The sequence below is a fragment of the Gossypium hirsutum genome, chromosome A13, assembly GCF_007990345.1.
Source record: "Gossypium hirsutum isolate 1008001.06 chromosome A13, Gossypium_hirsutum_v2.1, whole genome shotgun sequence".
Lineage (NCBI taxonomy): Eukaryota > Viridiplantae > Streptophyta > Magnoliopsida > Malvales > Malvaceae > Gossypium > Gossypium hirsutum.
The window spans coordinates 102,936,055-102,959,548 of record NC_053436.1 but is presented as its reverse complement, the minus strand read 5'-3'; the positions used below and the strand labels follow the sequence as shown (position 1 = coordinate 102,959,548).

At 33.7% G+C, this 23,494-nt stretch overlaps 1 long non-coding RNA gene and 2 pseudogenes across 1 annotated transcript; 2 read left to right on the top strand and 1 right to left on the bottom strand.

The window, feature by feature from the left end:
• The first annotated feature begins 5,114 nt into the window (after nt 1–5,114).
• Nucleotides 5,115–6,147, top strand: LOC107894778 (uncharacterized). Its single transcript, XR_001683256.2, has 2 exons — nt 5,115–5,597; nt 5,854–6,147. It is a non-coding gene; the product is annotated as an uncharacterized lncRNA (long non-coding RNA).
• A 4,226-nt stretch (nt 6,148–10,373) lies between these two features.
• LOC107893174 (phenylacetaldehyde synthase-like) lies at nt 10,374–12,022 on the top strand (annotated as a pseudogene).
• Nucleotides 12,023–12,262: 240 nt separating this feature from the next.
• LOC107894427 (germin-like protein subfamily 1 member 14) lies at nt 12,263–21,739 on the bottom strand (annotated as a pseudogene).
• Between the last annotated feature and the right edge of the window lie 1,755 nt (nt 21,740–23,494).

Genomic DNA, 23,494 nt, shown 5'->3' with positions numbered 1-23,494 from the left:
TTTAAACGAATCTAAATTTTTTACCCAACTCATATTTTGAGCCTAATATTTTTGTCCCAACCATCCCATATTTTGGATGAACTTTCGAACTTAGGGTGAGTTTGGATGAGCAGTGTGTTTACTTGCAATTAGTATAAAAATAGCAGTGACTGTGAGATTAGATATTGTAGTATGAGACAAAAAGTAAACTAAACACACCGCATTAAACCCAGCCGCCCACCCAAACTCATCCTTAGACAAATAGCCCAACCCATTAACAAATCTATTCATCTCTTCAACCGCAGTTTAATTTTCCAACAAATTAAACCATAAAATTTAGTCATTATATTTTAATTTTGAGACATTAAGTTCTTATACTTTTTTATATTTAAAAATGTTGGTTCAATCACTAACTCTATTTAATTTTTTGTCAAATTTGCTAAGTTGGAATTTACAAAGAACAATAAAAAAATTTCAGGAAGGAAAATCTTTTGTTTTTTATTTTTAAACCGGTGCCCCAACCAGTTCCTGGCCTAATTGACCAATCTGGTCCAATTTAGATAACATTGAAATTTGAAATATATGTTTATATTTTTAAAATCATTTTAATTTTTTTTTACTTTTAAAGATTTTTATTTTTCATAAATTTTCATTTTTTAAATTTTTTATGTTTTTAATGAAAATATGAAAAAAAAATTTAAAAATGTGTTTTTAAAGGATAATGACCAAATTGTTAAAAAACTATCAATGTTTAGGGCAAAAAATGTTATTTTACCTTTGACATTATTAACTTTAACGACAAAATTAAAGGAGGGACCAAGATTTTTAAATAAAAAAGTTTAGGGACTCAATGTCTTAAAATTCAAGTATAGGGATTAAATTTTAAAATTGAAAGGGCACATGGACTTTTGATTTATTTAAACCTTTTTATATAAATTTATTTAAAACTTTATCACACATGTATGTGTATGAAAGTCACATATTTAGAACATAGATTTATGTTTAGAAATAACATAGAATAAAAATGAAATGTTACTTTGGAACTAATTAAAAATAACACATGAAATATGTACAATATTAAAATGTAAAAAAATAGATTAAATTGTGAGTAAAACTAAATTTAAACACAAAAAGTACATTAGATTAAGAATACCAAATAGATACAATTATTTATCATGGTATTACCATTAATCCTAAGTCAATGTCGCGTTAATTTGCGACATCAACTCAATCAACAAATTTATATAACAATCATACTTATTAAAGTTTCATATAAAAATTAAAAGTTACTTAAGTTTAAATGGTAAATTAAAAAGTTTTATATACACGATGTCTTTAGTCCAAATCTCATTATAAATATTTTTATTTATTTATAAAAATATAAAATGTTAAAAACACCCATATAATTATATAATTTTTTTTACAAATAATTTTTTTTAATAACTCCCTTATTTTATATATAATATAGATAAAAAATAACAATTTACGAAAATAGCATGAGTAACAAATTAATTATCAAAATAACATTTTTTTAAAAAAAAAATTGTAGTTTCGAAAATAGCATCCCACCTAGACCTGATCATGGGCCAAGCCAAAACAAAATTTTAGACCCATTTTCTAGCCCCGAGCCTAGCCCGACTTGAAAATGAGCCTAAAATTTTGCCCAATCTTAGCCCGGATAAAAAGTGGTAAACTCGAGCCTGGCTAGCCCGTATTACAATTTTTATATAAAAATAAAATTAAAAAATATAATACATCTAACACACTAAAAACATTAAAATAAATATTTCCCAACAAATTAAAAATTCATAATAAAAAGTCTTTACACTTAAATAACACTAAGATAGTTACAACTTAACAAACAAATATCTCTAAAATATTAGTAAAATTAACAATAAAACAAGAATATATAATATCCAAATAATAACAACAAAAGAGTAACAATATTATAGTAATATGATAGCAAAACAGCAACAAACAACAACAAAGCAGTAGCAAACAATAGCAAAAATAAAATAAAATTAGGCAGATTCAGGTCGAATCGAGCAAAAAATTCTTACTTGAAGCCTGGCCCGTTTAGAAAACTAGCATTATTTTTTGTTAGAGCCCATTTTTCGAGTTTGCATTTTTGCCTAAATCCTTCTGCTTTTCAAGTAGACCTTTGGGCTTGGGCGGATGGCCTGACCCATGATCAGGTTTAATCTACACTCCTCTCGAAAATGAATTTTTTTAATGCTACTTTAGGTTCAAATATGATATAAGTCATTGTACTTTTTTTTAAAAAAAATAGAACTTAGTCTTTATATTTATAGTTTTAACAATTTAGTTTTTTTTTTCAAATTTTAAAATTCGGTCCAGGTAATAACAATGTTAATATTTTAGTTAAATTTATTGTATAACGTTTTGAAATAAAAATTTACCTAATTATTTTTAAAAATAATTAAAAATTTAAACCTTTTTTAATATTTAGATAAATAGGTAAAATAATTAAAAATTTAAACATTTTTTTAATATTTAGATAAATACGTCAATTGCGAATTGCTAAACATGTTTACATAGGAGACCGATAAAGAACCTCTCTATATTTCAGAAAAAAAAAATGTTTCTATAAATAACAAATGACAACTTCAACCGTCATTTGAACATTCCTTTGGTTGGTATCCTATCAGAATTTGGATTGAAGATTCTTCACCATTTTTCTATCTAGATTAATAAATAACAAATGTGTTTTTTTTAGTCACCCACTTGGATGCTTAAAATATAATATCTTTCTAATTGAATTTGATAGACGGCATATTAGTCTTCCAGTCGGTTTATTTTCAATTAGACTAAGGTAATATTTAGGTTCATCCACTAATACAAGTTGTCTTTTCATATTACGATCTGACTACATAATACCGCTTAGTATCAATTTAAACATTAGACAACTAACGAATAACATTTACTTCTCTTTTGCTATGCATGCAAAAACCACGTGAGGATAATATATAAAGTATTAATGTAATTCATGAATAATTTTTTTAACCAATCTGTTTAAAAAAATTATAAATGTAATAAAAATACTACACTCAGGGCACCGAATCCAATATAAGTTACGTGGCGATGAAGAACCTCTTCACACTACAACGTTAAACTGAAATTTTGAAACTTTTATAAATTGGTCCTCACTCGATATCGGGTTAACCTTAGAGTATTCTTACAATTATATAAGACTCAAGAAGGGTTGTACATCATATCTAATGTTTGTAATGTTGTTGTTGTTGTTGCTGCTGCATATATGATGATTTGAACTGATTGTTTTACTGTGAACTTAATAGTAATTGTTCTAACAACGAATGTGACATCTTGTAGCGCGGATTTGACGATCGAATCTAATGAGGGGCTGTTACATTTTGAAACTTAAAATTTCAATATTAAAAAGAAAAGAAAAGAAAAGAAAAGAAAAGAAATTTAAAATGTTCGACAATGGAGCTAAATAAGTACAATACAATAATTTTTAATAATTATTTTAGTTTCTACCTTTTTTTATGTTAATCTTTAATTTTTTTTACCCGAATCAAGACTTAAAAAAAATTATTGTCGAAACCATTCTTATGTTGAAAAACGGAGGTCGACTTTAAAACGAAAATAGAGTTGCCACCAATCTTTTTTGTTTAGGTGTGATCGGGACACCTTGTGATTGATCATTTTAAGAAAGCATTTTTGTTTATTAAAACAACATTTTTTTTTGTCTACGAAAAACTAGGAAATGGGTTCGGGAATCGGTTGCGCGCGAGGAAGGATTAGCACTCTCGCGAAGCCCAAAATTGATACCGTATTTGATCAATTAACGTTCTAATGTTAAAGATTTGGAAAAAAAATTTAAAATATAATTCCTTTGAAAACATTTAGATATCTTTAACTGGATGTTGAGATTCTCTCGCCCAAAGGGAATAAAATATCGTATCCAGCACAATAGGACATGACATTTTGAACCCTCGATACAAGATCTCATGATTTCCAAAATACATGCATTTGAAATTTAAAAAGGATATTTGGCTATTTGGCCAAATGGTAAATCAAAACCCAGCACGATTGGGCACGATTTACCGAATTTTCAAATACAAAATATTGCCTCATTTTAATTTAAGAAAACAAGGATGAAATTTCAAAAGGATATTCTGTATTTTAGTTGAATGAAAAATCGAAACCCAGCACGGTTGGGCACGATCTCTCAAACTCTCAAATACAAAATATTCCCTTATATTGAAGGGTTTTTTTTTAAATAGCATGAGCAATTATAAAAACAGTGGAGTACTTTTTTTAAAAAAATGGAACGAACAATTTAAGGTGAAATAGTGAGCAAGGTCGATCATAAATCAATATACGGAGATACAAAAGTAAGGTAACTAATAACATGTACATAGTTAATATATTACTATTTATCAATAATATTACAAAGGTGCAAATATGTAAAAAAAAAACACACCAAAAACAAATAATAAACAAACGAATAATATATAAAATAAACTATATGTATGTAGACACACACTACATGCAAAACTTTGAAATTAATCATAAATGAATAACGATAAAAATAAATAATATATAAAATATAAAGTTTAACATATAATTTCAAAACCAATACTATAGAAAGAAATTTTTAAAAATTAGTGCTATAAACTAAAATTTATAAATAAAATAAAATATAAATAATGCACGTAAACGTAATAATGTATGCTCATAAAAAAACAAATTATGTACATATAACAAAAATTTTAACATAAATTATATACGTATAATCATATAAAAATATACAAAAGAATATATATGAATAACAATCTATATAGTATGAGATCAATGATTTCACAAAATAATTTTTTTTTTAAAAAGTTTATCCGTCAACCATTGATAATATATAAAGTGAAAAACCTAATATAAATAATACATATATATATATAATAATAATAATAGATGAGAACGTTTAAAAGATAAAAAAAATGTAGTAAAATAGGATCTTAAAAATATTAGATATAAATAGATTTAAAAGTAAGTATAAATATATATATACCACTAAATAATGCAATCATAATATATTCAATATAATTCCAATAATATATATTAAAACAAATAATGAATTTATAAAGAATCAATTGAAATGAATAAAAAAAACCAAAAAAAAAGACCGATTTAAAAGAAAACAAAATCAAGAGGTTAATTTACAACATTAAGGACTATAATACAATGCGCGTAAACTAATAGGGACTAAAAACGAAAATAAACCAAATCCCAAAAAGAAATGTTTCAGCGCGGACTGATTTGCAACGGCGCGTAAATTCCAGGGACAATTTAAAATAATTTTAAAAAAACACGGCTCGATTGAACACTAGGACGAAGGGGAGGACCGATTGTGAAAATACCCCATTTTGAGCCAAAATGCATGGGCCCAGCACCAAACGGTGCTGTTTTGTTTGGCATTTTAAACCAAAATGAAAATCAATTGAATGGCATTCTGCCATTTTAAAAAAAGAAACCCCATTTGCTTCAAGGGTTTTGACCCTGCTTTGGGAGGCCGCGCACGAGGGTCATCGGCGCTTCTGCGCCTCTGCCTCCGACGCCGAACCACGGGGTAAACCCAGGTAAGCCTCTTTTCCTTCGTTTTTTATTTAAAATCAATCTGTAAAAAAAACAAAAAAAAAGGAAAAAACAAGAATCCGAAAAGAGAAAGAGCAATAATCAACCTTTTGATTGCCAAATCTGATATTTATTGCTATTGACTGCTTTTGTGTGTATTTCTTGTGTTCGTATTCGTAAAAAAAAAAAACCCCTTTACAATATATTTTGAAAGGCTTTTATAGCCGATTTTACAACTTATTTTTTTTTGCACGTTTGCAGGTACGTGCGTGAGTGTATCGCTGATGTGGCGTGGTGGAGCAGCGCACGACGCGGAGGAGGCGCGCGACGTGCGGTGCCTGGAGACTGCCCTGGGCTGCAGCGGCTGAAGGTTGGCTGCTAGGGTTTTTGTTTTTCCTTAGTTTTGTTGGCCCTTGGGTTGTTTTTTATTTTGGGCTTGTTTGGGTATTGGGTAGTTGTATAGGTTTGTAAATGGACTTTATTTTTTAGTTTATCTGCTTGTGGGTCTTGGGCCAGGCAATTTTGGGCTATAACAATTATTTTTGGTGACCAAAATTAAAGTCACTTAAAAAATAGGTGGCCAAAATAAAAGTGAAAACATGATATGAACATGATTTGGTGACAATCAGATAACGTTAATAATTTAATGCTTAAGTGACAAACATTTTAAAATTAAGTCATGAAATTATAAGTATTTTTTATGATGAAAATGAAAATTAATTAAAAATTGAATCACCAATAACACAGATAAATAGATTAAAATTTTAAGAATTTAGAATTCAAATATTTTTCATAATTTGGAATGAAAAATTTTGAATATTAAAACTACTGTTGGCCTTTTTGGATTTGCCCCTATTATAGCGACAATGGTATTATATTTATCAATTTCACTTTGTTAAATATTAGAAAACCTAAATATTTCTCAAAAACTAAAAAGCTAACCGATATCCGCTTTTTGGATTTGCTTATTTACAACGTGAGCAGTATGCAATGGTTTTTTTTTAACGCAACTGAGCCAGAAGAATTTAATTATTTATGAAAATAATTAAAGTTAAAATTTATGAATGTAAATAATTCATTTTTTGTAGTGATTGTCGGTGTGGTTTTATACACCAGCGGCATGTTCTTTCTTCACTAGTGAATTATTGACTTTTTAAAATGTTAATTTTTTTTTTCGTCGCCATTGTGTCAGGCAAGACTAACATCTATTTTTCAAAATATTTATTAATAATACGAATATTCAGGAAGAAAAAAAGAAAAAAATACTTTTAACAGATATTTTAAGTAATACATAGCGGTGCTGCTTGAAATAGTGGTAGCACCCAAAAAGATTATTTTTTAAAAAGGGAGATGATTGGCTAATGATGAGAGGGCAGCGTTGCTAGTGTGTCAGGTGGTGCCGACAGTCATTGTGAAGAACAAATCATTTGCATATATAAATTTCGACTTGAATCATTTTCATAAATAATTATTTTTTTGAGTTAGTTGTGTAAAAAAGCTGAACCCCTTCTACATCCTTAATTTTCACTTTTAAGTCAGTTGTATAAAAAAGTCAAAACCCTCTTATATCCTAATTTTCGCCTTTGAATCAATTGCGCAAAAAAATAGGATCCCTTCGAAAGCTAACCAATATCCGCCCTTTTGGATTTGCTTATTTACAACGTGAGCCGTATGCAATGAGTTTTTTTACACAATTGACTCAAAAATATTTAATTATTTACGAAAATAATTAAAGTCAAAATTTATGAACATAAATGACTCTTCTTTATAGTGATCGTCGGTATTACCTGATACACCAGTGGCATGTCCTGTCATCACTAGTCAATTATCAATTTTTTAGAAAAGGAAAATAAATTTTTTTGAGTGCTGCCACCGTGTCAGGGGACACTAATATCTATTTTTGAAAATACTAGTCAAAAATATGAATATTCAAGAAGGAAAAAAAGAAAAAAAATATTTTTTTAACAGGTATTTTAAATAATACATAGTGGTACTGTCTTACATAGTGGCAGCTCCTAAAAAGATTACTTTTTTTTAAAATGTGATGATTGCCTAATGATGAGGGGGCGATACTACTAGTGTGTCAGGCAGTACCTCTCCTATATCATTATAAATACTTTTTTTTAAAATGTGATGATTGCCTAATGATGAGGGGGCGATACTACTAGTGTGTCAGGCGGTACCTCTCCTATATCATTATAAAGAACATATCATTTATATATATAAATTTTAACTTGAATCATTTTTCATAAATAATTAATCCTTTTTGAGTCAGTGCGTAAAAAACCCGAACCCATCTTATATCCTTAATTTTCACTTTAAATCAATTGCGCAAAAAATCGCGACCCCTTCGAAATCCTTAATTTTCACCTTGGAGTTAGTTGCGTAAAAAATACAGACCTCTTCTACATCCTTCATTTTCAACGATGGAGACATGAAGAATGATGCAAAAATTTTTATGGTTCACAATATTAATATGTGACGCTAGTCATACGCAACAAAAGGTCATTATAGCCAACAGACCTAACTTCTTTTTTCTTCGTTGAACTAATTGTCATAAAAAAACAATTTTAAGCCGATTAAACTTTCCATTATTGGATATCTCTATTTAAATTTTTGGATAGCATATATTAATAAGAAAATTAAATTACTTCCAATTATCAATATTAATTTAGATTTTTTATTTATTTATTCAAATTAACCACAAAATTTACTACATGAAATTACACAAAATTAGTTACAAATAATGAATCAAAAGATAACAACAAAAGAAATCTCAATCAGTTATAAGTTGCAAGTATCACCTTCAAATTATTGTTTATATAAATATTATAAAACTCCTAGTGAATCAAGACAACATTTTTTAAAAGTGTACATGCCTATATAACAACTTTACATCTTTGGCTTAATTAATCAATTGCTTATAATGTGGTATCTGTATTAGTAATATGTATTTTATTATGGTAATTAGCGTTAATATCATTAGTGAATTACTAAACCAACCAATAAAACTTCGACACGCTAAGTAAAACAAAAAAAAAATAAATTAAAAACAAATAACTAAAGATATAGTTAAAATATAGTTAAATACTAACTTACATGAAAGAACTTGTACATAAAAAAAATATTTAAAAGTTAATTTAAAATAATTTTTTTTGGAGAAGATGATCATTTACTTAAATGGAGAAGATGGTGTTTTTGCTTATGTAAGTTTAATATTTACTTCTTTTTTATTAACCATATGTTTAGTTTTTTAAACTAAATTAAATTTTATTTTATTTAGTTTTTTAGGTAATGTTAGATTTGAAAAAAAAATCTACATGTCGATTCATTGGCTAGTTTAACAATTCACTAACAGTGTTAATACCAAGTACCATAATAAAACACACATTGATAGTTCATGTACTACATTGGACATTTTCAAAGTACAACTACCATATTGGGCATTTTATAAAAGTACAAGTACATGATAAAACACATATTGATATTTCAGGTATCACATTAGACATTTTCAAAATACATGTATTACATTGAACATTTTATAAGAATACATATATTAAATGTGACATTAATTCCTTAAATATTTTAAGTAAAAGTAATCAATTTTGATTTTTTTTCTAATTTATTAAAAACCTTTTTTCAAATTCAATTGTATTAGACCGAACTATCGGATTGGATCAATTATATCGAAAAATAATCTATAATCGATAAAAAAAACAAGTAAAACTTATTTTCTTTTTTATGATTTTGGTCCAAATTTCATATCCAAACCGGAAAAAAAACAATCCTACAAACAAAACAAATTAGGCCAAACCCAAAAAATGGAAAAAAAATAAAATAAGGTGTTCGTCTTAGCCCTTAGTCGGGCAGAGCAAAGAAACATCCTAAATTAATAGTATATGTTATTTTTAAAAAGTATTTGCAGAATTAGACTGATTTTCACCGTATTTATTAGAATAGGTCGATTTTAAAGAGAGAGAGAAAAAAGCGTTGAGTTGAGTATGGTTTCAATGCATATTTTTGTTACTTCACTAAAAGCACGTCCTGGGAAGTGCGTTTTCACTTTATCATTTGTAACTCTCTTGAAAAGTTTTATTGAGCCCCAAAAATCTCAATCCTTTTTTCAGATATCCCGGGAATCCCTAGATATATTCAGACATTGAAAAGCACATTTTAAAATTTTCAAGGTTGAAAACGCATTTACGAAAACGTGTTTTTCATTTTTAAACGTGTTGTACCGATTAGTGAAATATTTAATGTTGTATTTGTATGAGAAGCATATCTCGTATTGAAGGGGATGCGTCATTTTCCAGACCTACCACAATTTGTAAAATATTTAATTTTGTATTTGTACTCTTAATATGTATTTTATTATGGTAGTTGTGTTAATACTATTAGTGAATTATTAAACCGGCCAATGAAAATTCGACACGAATTTTTTTTAAAAAATTATCAAGTTCGGATTAATAATATGACATTAATTTAAAATATTATTTTAAATAAAAATTTCTTTCTAAAAAATCATCATCTACTTAAACAGAGAATATGAAGTTTTTGCTTGACTAAGTTTAATATTTACTTTTTTTTATTAATCAGATTTTAGTTTATTTAATTTAATTTTTATTTAATTTAATTTTTCACGTTTTATATATCAAATGTGACATTTTTGTAATCGAACCTAACTGTTATTGTCGCTTTCTAAAGCCTAATTCCTCTCCTTTTTGCTAAATATATACCCCTCTAGGCCTGCTTCCGTTAATATACAAATATACCATCTTTTTTGTGTTCATTTTACCGATATACCCATTGAAACAAAGAAGCATTTACATATTGATAAAATGGGAAGTGAATCAAGAAAAACATTCCTTCCCCTTGATCCAGTGACCTTCTCAAACGAGTCCAAAGAAGTGATTGATTTCATTGCTGATTACTACGAAAACGTTGAGAAATACCCAGTTCAAAGCACCGTTGAGCCCGGTTATTTGTCGGCCATGTTGCCTGACTCAGCCCCTTATTGCCCTGAACCACTCCAAGACATACTCGAAGATGTCAGCAATTGCATCATCCCAGGCCTGACTCATTGGCAAAGTCTCAACTTCTTCGCCTATTTCCATGCAAATGCTAGCACTGCTGGCTTTCTTGGGGAAATGCTTTGTTCGGGTTTTAATGTCGTTGGTTTCAACTGGATTTCGTCACCAGCGGCGACTGAGCTCGAACCCATTGTCTTGGATTGGATGGGCAAAATGCTTAAGCTACCATCTTCCTTCTTGTTATCCGGAACCGGAGGTGGAGTCTTGCATGGCAGTACATGTGAGGCTGCTGTTTGCGTTTTGGCTGCTGCAAGGGACAAAGCCTTGAAAGAGCTTGGAGGGTGGGAAAACATAACCAAACTGGTGGTTTATGCGTCGGATGAAACGCATTTCACTTTCCAAAAGGCAGCGAAACTCGTAGGCATTCCCCCATCAAATTTTCGGTTAATTGAAACATTTTTTTCGACAGGGTTTTCGTTGTCACCCGAAAACCTTCGCTTCGCCATTGAAGACGATATCAAATCTGGTTTGGTGCCATTATTTTTATGTGCAACCATTGGGACAACACCCTCTGGAGCTGTCGATCCTATTGCAGAGTTGGGCAAAGTTGCCATGGAATTCAAGCTTTGGCTTCACATTGATGCAGCATATGCAGGAAGTGGCTGCATTTGCCCCGAGCTCCGCCATTATCTTGATGGAGTGGAGCTTGCTAACTCCATCGGCATGAATCCACATAAATGATTTCTCACAAACATGGATTGCTGTTGTCTGTGGATCAAGGAGCCGAAGTTGTTGGTGGATTCATTGTCAACTGACCCTGAAATTCTAAGAAACAACGCAAGTAAATCCAAAGCAGTGGTGGACTACAAAGATTGGCAGATAGCATTGAGTAGACGTTTTAGGGCTTTGAAGCTTTGGGTTGTGATTCGCCGACATGGTCTGGCTAACTTGATGTATCACATTCGAAGCGATATCGCCATGGCTAAACGATTCGAAGCACTTGTGGGAGAAGATGAGAGGTTTGAGATCGTAGTGGCCAGAAAGTTCGCATTGGTTTGCTTCAGGTTGAAGCCCAAGGTGGAGGAGGAGGATTTGAACTGTAAATTGGTGGAGGCCATAAATTCAAGTGGAAGAGCGTTCATGAGCCATGCAGTGTTGAGTGGGATTTATGTAATTCGATGTGCCATTGGAACAACTCTGACTCAACAACACCATGTGGATGCCTTGTGGAAACTCATCCAAGACAAAGCTCAAAGTTTATTGATGTAAGATTTAGGAAAAAAAAAATGATATGGACTGTCTTGTTTCAACGCCACTCAAGCTGTACTTTTAATTCAACCAAATGTCGCTAGTAAGCGAATCGGCTGAAGGAAAGTTAATCCGTATTCGGGATTAGCAAGTTTATTTGTATAAATGTAGTGGGTGTGTGTATAAGTTTGAATGCTAAGTATGGGCTTCTATACTTTGTGTACTGAAGTTTTATATGCCAAAACCCGTTTGTTACGTTGATTTTGTATAGTCTTCGGTAATTTTTATCTAATCGTGTAATTTGATTGTGGAATAGAAGAAAAAAATTCACGAGATTTTATTTTTTTTACAATTATTTACTTATCTTTCTAATTGTATAAATTTGTATAAATTCACGCCTTGGCCAAAACATCTGGGTTGATCGGTGGGTTTGAGCCAAAGACTGAGTTAGCTATAGTGATAACCCCAGCATTTTGGCTGCTGAGACCAGCAAAGGTAACCGCCGCAGTTTTTTCTATGTTGAACTGGAAATGAATCAAACCAAAGGGGAAAACAAAAACATCTCCAGGGTTTAGGATTTTAGTGAAGAGACGGTTGTCTAGGTTCGCTGTAACGAAGCTGACATAAAGTGTGCCTTCGACAACAAGCAAGATCTTGGATCCCCGAGGGTGAATGTGGGGACTGGGGGAGGGTTGACACCATAAGGTGCATAATCGATTCGAACCAGAGATATGCCGAGAGTGTTATGTCCTGGTATTTGGTCTACATTGATCATGGTGACATTTGATCCAACTGGATTTGATGTGTTCACCGGCCTGTTTGGGCCTGAAAAGAAGAAATCTTCTGCAACTGCAAGCTTTGGGTCCTTGCAAAATTTGCCATTTACAAACACTGCAATTAAGAAATGTTAAAAAGTTATATTAGAACATTGAAACGTAATGTTGTTTCAGCTTAAGGCTTTATTAACATCACGAGGATGAACATTAACACAAAGTCTTGAATGCGTTCCGCTATTGTTGATGTAGCGACGTAAAAATTTTAGCTTAACTTGGTCACTAATTGTGGCGATTTATTGAAAAAAAGTTTGAAATTTGACGTTTGATTTTTGAAATAAACAGGGAGTCGCCACCGATTCTTTTTCCTAGGAGTGATCGGACACCTATTAGATCTCTTATTAAAACAAATAAAATGCTGAGTTTAGGTCTACGTTAAAATCCAAAGAAAAAATTAGGGTTCGGGAGTCGGTTACGCGCGAGGAAGGTATTAGCACCCTCGCGACGCCCAAAATTGGTATCTTATAAACACGTGTAGTCTTGATTTTCAAAGATACGATTTCAATATAGGATTTAATCGTGATCCGTTTGAAAAGACAAGAATTTTCAATCTTTTTGATTTTTTTTTTGAGAAGGATATACCGATTTAACACAAGTCGATTGATGTTCACCCAACATAGCAATGAAATTGACGACTTGGTGTTAAACCAATATGTTGCCTTATGCATTGAAATTAATCGGAAAACAAGAATAAGATTTTCGAAATAATGCAAAGCAAATTGATATGAAATAGAAATAAATAAAAGTGCCGGGCATATATTAAAACAAATAGTAAATATGATAATAATATTAAAAATAATAATCATGCATGCGATATTAAACGTAAATAATGATAATATTAAACATGAAATAAAAACAACGAATATATATACATAATAATAATAATATTAAAAGTGTGTACATAAAATATATATAGTAATAGAGTCATAAATATACTATACATAGTATTTAAAATGTATATATAAAATAGGGAAAAAGACTAACTAATATAGTAAAAACGCATATACATATATGGTATTAAAAATGTATTTAAATGAAAATATGCATGTAAATATATGTACATAAGACCGTATAAAAATATACAACTATGATACTAAAGTATATATGTATATACATATTAGAATATTTATTGAAACTAAAACTAATACTAATAATAGAAAATAATAAAATAATATAGTACAAAAATATGTAACTAAAAACACTATAATATGAGTACGTACATATAATATAATATTAAAATATACATAATATATACATATATAAAACATGTATTAAGATTAATAATAATAAAGATGATATAAAGATATGTATATGAAATAATAAAAAACATATAACTAATAAAAAAAAGGGAAATATACGATATAAAACATATGCTATATATATATACACATTAGAAGTGATAAATAAAAATATTTATGCGATAAAAATACGTACGTATATATATAGTAATAACGTTAGAAATACTCAATATATAATATTTAAAAATATATATAATAATACAAAAATATATATAGCGTAGTATTAAAATATAAACACAATATATACATTTTGAAACTAATAATAAAAAAACTATTGATAATACTTCACAAATACATATATATTAAAAATATACCTAATAATATATATAAATATAATATTAAAAGTACGTAACATATAAATATATATATACACATGGTACAATACATAATATGGACACATTAGAAGTAATAATAATAAATTAAAGTAGAGTAACGAAAAAAGGTAAAAAAGGACGAAATTGAATTAAAAACTAAATTTTGGGGCCAATTTAAAATAAAAACTAAAGAAAAGGACGAAATTATAACATGCGCGTAACTTGGAGGGTCAAAAGCGCAATAAATCCCTTAGTCAAAACGTTGCGCAGTACAGGGGACCCAATTGAAAAACACTGAAAATTATGGGGCCAAATTGAAAATAAGAAAACTTGATTGTAAAGCCTCAGAAAAGCGGAAGGACTGCGCGCATAAATAGCCCATTCAAACAAAAACACGCGGATCCTGAGGCGGGTCGGGTCAGACGGTTCGGGTCATGTTCAAAACGGCGTCGTTTTGGGGCTTAAGTACAGCCCTCAAAACGACGCCGTTTCGGAGGGCTATAAATAAGCCCAATTTCAGAAAAAAATTCATTTGTGAGGGAGAAAGAAAAAAAAGGGGAGAGAAGAAGAGAGGGAAAGAGAGAAGAGGGAAAAGGGAGGACTCCGACCAGGGGGCCGATCAACGGTCCGTCACCGGACCGTCGCCAGCGCCGGCGCCGGCGCCGACCACCGCGAAAAGGTAAAAATTTACCATTTTTTTTTTATTTTTTTTGTATTCTTTTTTTGTGCTATATTTTATGTTTATATTAAATAAAAAAATAAAGAAATGTGTATATATATATGTATGCAAAAATCGAAAGAAATAAAGAGAAAAAAATACAACCTTTTCGTTTACTCCTTGTTTGTTTGAACAACCACTATTGTCTGTTTATTAAAGTCTATAAATTCCTTTTTTTGTTTACAAAGAATAAAGGAAAAAAGGGAAAAAAAAAGGCCCCATTTCAGTTTTCTATTCGGCTTTTATAGCCTATTTTGTTACATACTTTATTATTATTTTTTTGCTATTCTTGCTTCTGCTTTGCTTGTCTGTTGTTTTTGCAGGGCATGGCCGGTGCTGGTGGTGGGAGTGTCAGACGGTATGGGCAGTGCCAGGTCTCGGGTAGAGGTGGTTTGGCAGCTCGCGTGGAGGCTGAGTGGTCGTGCACATGGGGCAACGGCGCCAGAAACCCTAGGGTTTCTGGCTTTCCAAAATTTTTTTAGAGTCTTGGGCCTATCAGGCTTCACTGTTTTGGGCTGGTGTTGGGTTTTAAGTGTTTAGGTAGTGGGTTTGGTTGTAACTGGGTTTTGTGAATTGGGTATGTAATAGGCCATTGGGTTTGGTGGGTATTGGGTTTATGTATTGGGTAATGGATTTTGGGTAAAGGGTTAGCTAATGGGTTGTTGGGGATGGGTTGAGGTTTAAGCGAGTTAATGGTTTTGTAAAAATGTAAAGGGGTCATGGGTCATGGGGTTTAATGTAAATGGGCCAAAATTGGCCTATAACAGCTGCCCCTCTTTGCTCATTGTCGTGTAACGGAAATAGAGCAAAGACGTAAAGAAAGGTCAATTTTGCCCAGTCTTGCCAAGTATTGATTTCTTTAGTGCTCTTCTTGTTCAGGTAGTCTCCTTTCTGTCCACCACATCTTGTAGCTTTGGTTTGATCCACTGCATCTTTTGACATGACTTGTAGCTTCAATCTGCCCACATCTTCAGGGGTATGAGGTTCCTAGCTTCGATTTGCCTCATTGTAGCTTCAGAAAGATGAGATCTATGGCTTCAATCTGCTCTTCTATTGCTTCAGTCAGATAAGGTTTCTGGTCTTCTCTTCTGCAACTTTAGAAAGGCAATATCTGATATCCTCGATCAGCTTCACTACAACTTTAGGGAGACAAAATCTAGTGTCTTCAATCAGCTCCAATCTTCATTCTTTACTCGACATGTGGTCCTGAGCTCAACTCATTTCTCGCAATATGAATTGATCTTTGAAAAATATAAATTGAAAAAACATAAATTGAAAATACCTCAGCATGTGAGCCGAGGCTCAACTCACCTCTCGCAATATGAGTTTTTTTTTTGAAAAGCGGAAATTGAAAAATAGAAATTGAAAATACCTTAGCGTGCCCTGAGGCTCAACTCACCTCTCGCAATATGAGCTAATTTTTGAAAAACATAAATTGGAGAAAACAGAAATTAAAATTACCTCAGCATGTCCTGAGGCTCAACTCACCTTTCGCAGTATGAGTTGATTTTTGAAAAACAGAAATTAAAAATAGAAATTGAAAAGAACTCAGCATGTGGGCCGAGGCTCAACTCACCTCTCTTGATATGAGTTGATTTTTGACAAACAGAAATTGAAATTACCTCAGCGTGTCCTGAGGCTCAACTCACCTCTCGCAATATGAGTTGATTTTCGAAAACGGAGATCAAAATTACCTCAGCGTGTCCTGAGGCTCAACTCACCTATAGCAATATGAATTGATTTTTGAAAACATAAATTGAAAAACAGAAATCGAAAATACCTCAACATGTCCTGAGACTCAACTCACCCCTCGCAGTATGAGTTGAATTTTGAAACAGAAATAAAAACATCAGAATACCAAAACATGTCATCTAGAGGAACTCATGTGTCTTTTCTGCTATCATCACATCCTCTTGCTCTACTGGAGTACCTGTATATGTCATGCATGATATTATCATGATATGCATATGTTTGTCGTAAATGATTTTATGCCTACATGATTATGCTATGAGCTTTAGGCATGTTTGTCATATATCTCTTTTTCGTCCCAATTTTCGTGATGATCTGCATTCATTACTTCGGCTCCTGACTTCCTCTTTAGGCCCTGTACCCGTCCTCAAGTTTCACGAGCAATCAATGTTTCTCAAATATCAGTCTTTTGCCCCTGGTTGAACTTTGTCCTTACTTTGAGATTCTTGTACTTATTAAATTCTTACCCGGGTAATGCTTAACATTTCTTTTGTTTAGAGTATGTCATTTCACTATTTATCATGTAATTGAATCACATAATGAGATGTATGAAAATGGTCAGGTAGGGACAAAAGGATACCTCACATTTATTCATTTCAAATGTAGCAAACAAAGCAAGTTAACCAATAATAGTAAAAGAGTGTCATAAAGAGAAAAGGGATTGCATTCAACGAATACAAATGCTCTAGATATTCAATGCATGTACTTTTTCCCATTCCTCAATCAAGAACCTTTTCGAGCATGGCTTCTTGCGTAGAAGATTTCGAGCTTTCAGAAATGCTTCAAATACTGTAGTCTCACTGTTTGACCCACCGTTCAAAACGCCTTGTTCTTTAAGCCCGGATTTGCTTCATTAGAATGCCCTTTCGGGTTTTCATCCTAATCTTTTGTGTTTAATCAAGACGCCCTTTTCGGGTTTTTACCTTGATCACCCTTTTTTCTCTCTCTTTTTTTTAAGATGCCCTTTTCGGGTTTTCATCTTGATTTCCTTTTTCAAGCATAATATTTCTTTACAGCATCTGAGTTCACTGGATTCGGTAACTCCTTCCTATCCATCTCGGTGAGAATCAAAACTCCCCCCGAGAATGCCTTCTTTACGACGTATGGACCTTCCCAATTTGGCGCCCATTTTCCTTGGAAGTCTTTTTATATTGGGAGAATATTTCTTAGCACGAGTTCTCTTTCGTGGAATTCTCTTGGCCGTACCTTCTTGTCATGGGCTGCGATCATTCTCTTATGGTACATCTGTCCATGACAAATTACCTTTAGACGTTTTTCTTCGATGAGGTTTAACTGGTCATATCGAGCTCGAACCCATTCTGCTTCCTCTAATTTCGACTCCATTAAGACTCGTAGAGAGGGGATCTCAACTTCGATAGGTAGCACAGCTTCCATTCCATAGACCAGAGAGAAAAGAGTTGCCCCCATAGATGTCCGTACAGATGTGCGATATGCATACAAAACAAATGGTAGCTTCTCGTGCCAGTTTTTATATGTCTCAGTCATTTTCCCAATAATCTTCTTAATATTCTTGTTGGCCGCTTCAACAACTCCATTCATCTTTGGGCGATAGGGCGAGGAGTTATGATGCTTTATTTGGAATTGCTCACCCACTTCTTTCATCATCTTGTTGTTCAAATTCAAGGCGTTATCGGAAATGATTCTTTCAAGCAATCCATATAGACAAATGATTTCCTTTTTCAAAAACCTGCAAACCGCAGTCTTCGTCACATTGGCAAACGATGTGGCTTCTATCCATTTCATGAAGTAATCAATAACCACAAAAATGAATCGGTGTCCATTAGAAGCTTTTGGGGAAATTGGCCCTATAACATCCATGCACCACATAGAAAAAGGCCACGGAGAAGTCATGACGTGAAGGGGCAAAGGGGCTACATGAATTTTATCACCGTAAATTTGACATTTATGGCATTTTCGTACGAAATTAATGCAGTCACTTTCCATCGTCAGCCAGTAATATCCGAGTCTCATAATCTTCCTGGCCATAGTGAAACCATTGGCATGTGTCCCGCAAATTCCCTCATGGACATCTTTAAGTATTTTTCTAGCTTCAACAGCATCTACACATCTCAAGAGCACCTGATCTTTTCCTCTTTTGTACAGGATGTCCCCATCAAGAACGAATCCCGCTGCCATTCTTCTGATTGTTCTTTTGTCGTTCTCGTTTGCTTGTTCGGGATACTTTTGATTCTTGATATATTCTAAGACATCATGGAACCATGGTCGTCCATCTGGCTCTTTTTCAATGCTGAAACAATGTACAGGAACTTCATATATGCTCATTTGAAGAGGCATTATTTCTGTTTCTCTGTTTGCTTTGAACATTGAAGCCAAAGTGGCCAGGGCATCAGCCAATTGGTTTTCTTCTCGTGGGAGGTAATTAAAAGTTATTTCTTCGAATTCTTTAATCAACTCTGCCACTAGATCACTGTATTTAACCAGTTTCGAGTCTCTCACTTCCCAATCTCCACGGATTTGGAAAATCACCAAGGCTGAGTCTCCGTATACCTCTAAAGTTTTGACGTTTCGTTCAATAGCTGCACGAAGTCCCATGATACATGCCTTATATTCCGCTATGTTATTAGTACAGAAGAAGTTCAGCCTGGCAGTGAGTGGGTAATGGTTCCCTTCTGGTGATACTAAGACTGCTCCAATCCCATGCCCCAATGCGTTCGATGCACCATCAAAGCTCATCTTCCATGACTTCTTTTTTGATGACTCGCCCTCTTTTTCTGTAATGCACATCAAATCTTTATCCGGGAAATCAAATCTCAATGGCCCATATTCATCCATTGTTCAGGTTGCTAAGAAGTCAGCTATTGCGCTTCCTTTTATTGACTTTTGACTCATATAGACGATGTCGTACTCCGATAGTAAGATCTGCCACCGTGCCATTCTTCCTGAGAGTGCAGGTGATTCCATCATGTACTTTATTGGATCTAGCTTTGAAATTAACCATGTCGTATGATACAACATGTGTTGCCTGAATCTCCGAGCTACCCAAACCAGAGCGCAACAGTATTTTTCAATGGATGAATACTTTGCCTCATGTTCAGTGAACTTTTTACTAAGGTAGTAGATCACATTTTCTTTCTTTCCTGACTCGTCGTGTTACCTTAGTACGCAACCCATTGAATTCTCGAACACAGTCAAATACAATATCAATGGTCTTCCCGGAGTTGGCGGTACTAGCACTGGAGGACTAGACAAATATTGTTTTATCTTATCAAAGGCCACCTGGCATTCCTCATTCCATTCTCCCGGGTTATGTTTTCAAAGAAGCCGAAAGATTGGGTCGCATTGGTTGGTAAGTTGAGCGATGAATCGGGCGATGTAGTTTAACCTCCCTAAAAACCCTCTGACTTCCTTTTGCATGCGCGGAGGTGGTAACTCTTGAATGGCTTTTATTTTATTTGGATCAACCTTGATACCTCTTTCACTGACAATAAAGCCCAGTAATTTTCCCGAGGTAGCCCCAAACGTACATTTGGCCGGATTGAGCTTTAGCTAGAACTTTCTCAGTTTATCGAACAACTTCTTCAGGTTCACTACATGCTCTTCTTCCCCTCAAGATTTAACAATCATATCGTCAACGTAGACCTCTATTTCTTTATGCATCATGTCATGGAATAACGTCACCATAGCCCTCTGATATGTTGCCCCAGCATTCTTTAGCCCAAATGGCATCACCTTGTAGCAAAATGTTCCCCACATTGTTACGAAGGTAGTTTTCTCCATATCCTCAGGGGCCATCTTGATCTGATTATACTCCGAGAATCCGTCCATGAAAGAAAACAATGAATGTTCTGTTGTGTTATCCACCAACGTATCAATGTGTGGTAAGGGAAAATTATCTTTAGGACTTGCTCGATTCAGGTCACGATAATCCATGCACATTCGTACTTTGCCGTCTTTCTTTGGTACCGGGACTATGTTAGCCACCCATTCTAGATATTTGAAGGCTTGTAGGAAGCCAGCATCAAATTGCTTCTTGACTTCCTCTTTTATCTTCAACAACATCTCAGGCCTCATCCGTCTTAGCTTTTGTTGAATGGGCTTACATTCTGGCTTTAATGGCAGCTTATGGACCGCTACATCTTCATCCAATCCTGGCATGTCCTAGTATGACCATGCGAATACATCTTTGTACTCGCGGAGCAAAGCAATCAAATTATGCCTGGTGCCCCCTGAAATAGAAGTCCCAATCTTCACTTCTTGCTTCCTTTCTTCAGTTCCCAGATTTATTGTTTCAATAGATTCTTGATGAGGAAAAATCTGTTTATCCTCTTGTTCCACCATTCTTAGCAAGTCAGGAGACGAGACATAGTCTTCAGCATTTTCTTCGGCTTCGAATTCTCCTAAACAAACAACCTTCTCAAAATCGATTTCAGGACTCGTAAAGGGTTTGTTTATGCTGTTGACATCTGAGCACCTGAAAGTTGAATGGAAAAGGAAACTATAGAGGGGCATCCAAGTATTGGAACCAACAAACGAAATGTTATGGCATGGCATGAGGCGAATGTAAGGATTGGCTATGAAATGAGAAAATGATTATGAAATTAGTGATAATGTGAAAGATTATGACAAAATGCATCTTCATTGATATTCATTTGAATGATAAAGAGCGAATGCAAGCTCTTACAAAAGAATTCTATTATATCTAAAAACATAACAGAATGTTAACGTTTGAGCATTACTCTGAAGACTTATAAACTACAAGAAGATTCTCGGCAGTCTAATTGTTCAACCTGAAACCCAAGGGACAAGGGCGTATCCTTGAGACGTCTTTACTTGCGTTAGCTCTTTTGTCAATAACGTTTATACTGATATTCTGAAAACCTTTTTTGATCATTAACATTGTGCCTTGTGCATTATCCCGGCCCGGGTATATCATTCTCGCAGACGTAAATGTTCTTGACAAAAGAGGGAATTCCATAGGCTCCCATTTTGGTTCTCAGCCTAAGGTTCTCGCGATCCTTCTTTCCTGATCTTTCTTCCACTGCCTTCTTCTTTGACGCATGTCCGGCTGGAAACCTAAACCGTATCGGGCCTTGTGGTGTACTGGCCTTAGAGCCCTAACTATTCCTTGCAGATATCTCCCTAAACCTTTTCTCGCTCGAGCTCCCCTTCCTATAGTCAACTTGATACCCATCCTGGTATTTCTCGACAGTTTTGGCTCGGGAATTTTGTTACCCTCAGTGACAAATGTGGCATTCACAAACTCAAGGGATCGGAAGGAGCATTCTATAGCATCTTTACTTACTTCAATGTATGGTACGCCGGTGGAAATAGATGCTACAATGTCTTCTTCTCCCTCAACAGTGACCAAACAGCCATCCATGATAAATTTCACTTTTTGATGGAGGGATGATGGGACCGCTCCGGCAGAATGGATCCAGGGTCTTCCCAAAAGGCAGTTATATGATGGTGTAATGTCCATGACTTAGAACTCGACATCGTATATGTAGGGACCCACTTCTAGAGGGATCTCGATTTTTTCCATGACCTCTCGTCTTGTTCCATCGAATGCCCTTACTGTGGAATGGCAAGGCTTTAGGTAGGACAAATCTATCGAAATCCTAGAAAGTGTGGCCAAAGGCATGACGTTGAGTGCCGGTCCATTATCGATAAGCACGTTCGGTATTATGTAACCTTTGGAGTGGGTTGTGATATGCAATGCTTTCACAGAGCCTCTACCATTGGGCGGTATTTCATCATCACTAAAAGAAATGAAATTATCCGCGTTTAAATTATTCACCCATCTGTCAAGCTTATCAACGGATATATTGTTTGCCACGTAAGCTTGATTCAACACCTTTAACAAGGTGTTCCGGTGGGGTTCTGAATTTAATAGTAGAGACAATACCGAGACTCGTGCTGGCTGCTTGCTCAATTGTTCCACCACGTTATATCACTATGTTTGATAAACTTTAAGAATTCCCGTGCTCCTTCCTCATCCACCGGCTCTTTAGTTTTTATTGCTCGGGCGGAGTTTCGTGCTTAGTTTCAGCCTCATATATTGGTGCCTTTCCTTTTTGTTTCAAATCACTATTCTTCTTCACTGGTTCGACTTCTTTCAAATAACATCTCCCACTGTGAGTGAAATGACCTACTTCTCCAACGTTTCCAATTACAGCTTTGGATTTTTCGTCTTCAGGTGTAACAATATTGACGTCGTATTTCCATGGTATTGCTTTATTATCCTTGTAGGGGAAAGGAAATGGTACTTCAATTATCATTTTTGGTTTCACCGGTTCCTTCCTTGCATCGTAATAAATTACGAATGGTCGATCGGTGCTATACGGAAAACCTGACGATTGATTGTCAGAGGCACATACTTCTCTCTCGTTGACCTCTCTTTCATTAATGATCTCAATCTCCTTATTATCTATCCGGTCTTGCAGTAACCTTTTAAATCCCTCACATGATTGAATGTTGTGCCCTAAAATTCCATGAAAATCACAAAAAACTTGACATTCTTTTCTGAGATTATCGTCGGGGCGACAGAGCAATCCATTCTTAACCAGTGCCTCCCAGATTTTCTGCAAAGGCGTCCTTATTTCTGAAACACATCTTCTGACTTGCCATTCATCTTCTTCCCCTACTGTGCTTACATTCCCTTCAGTATGGTTAGGGAACGGGTTCCCAATTGCATTACTAGCACTATCGAATCGTAGGATACCCGCATCAA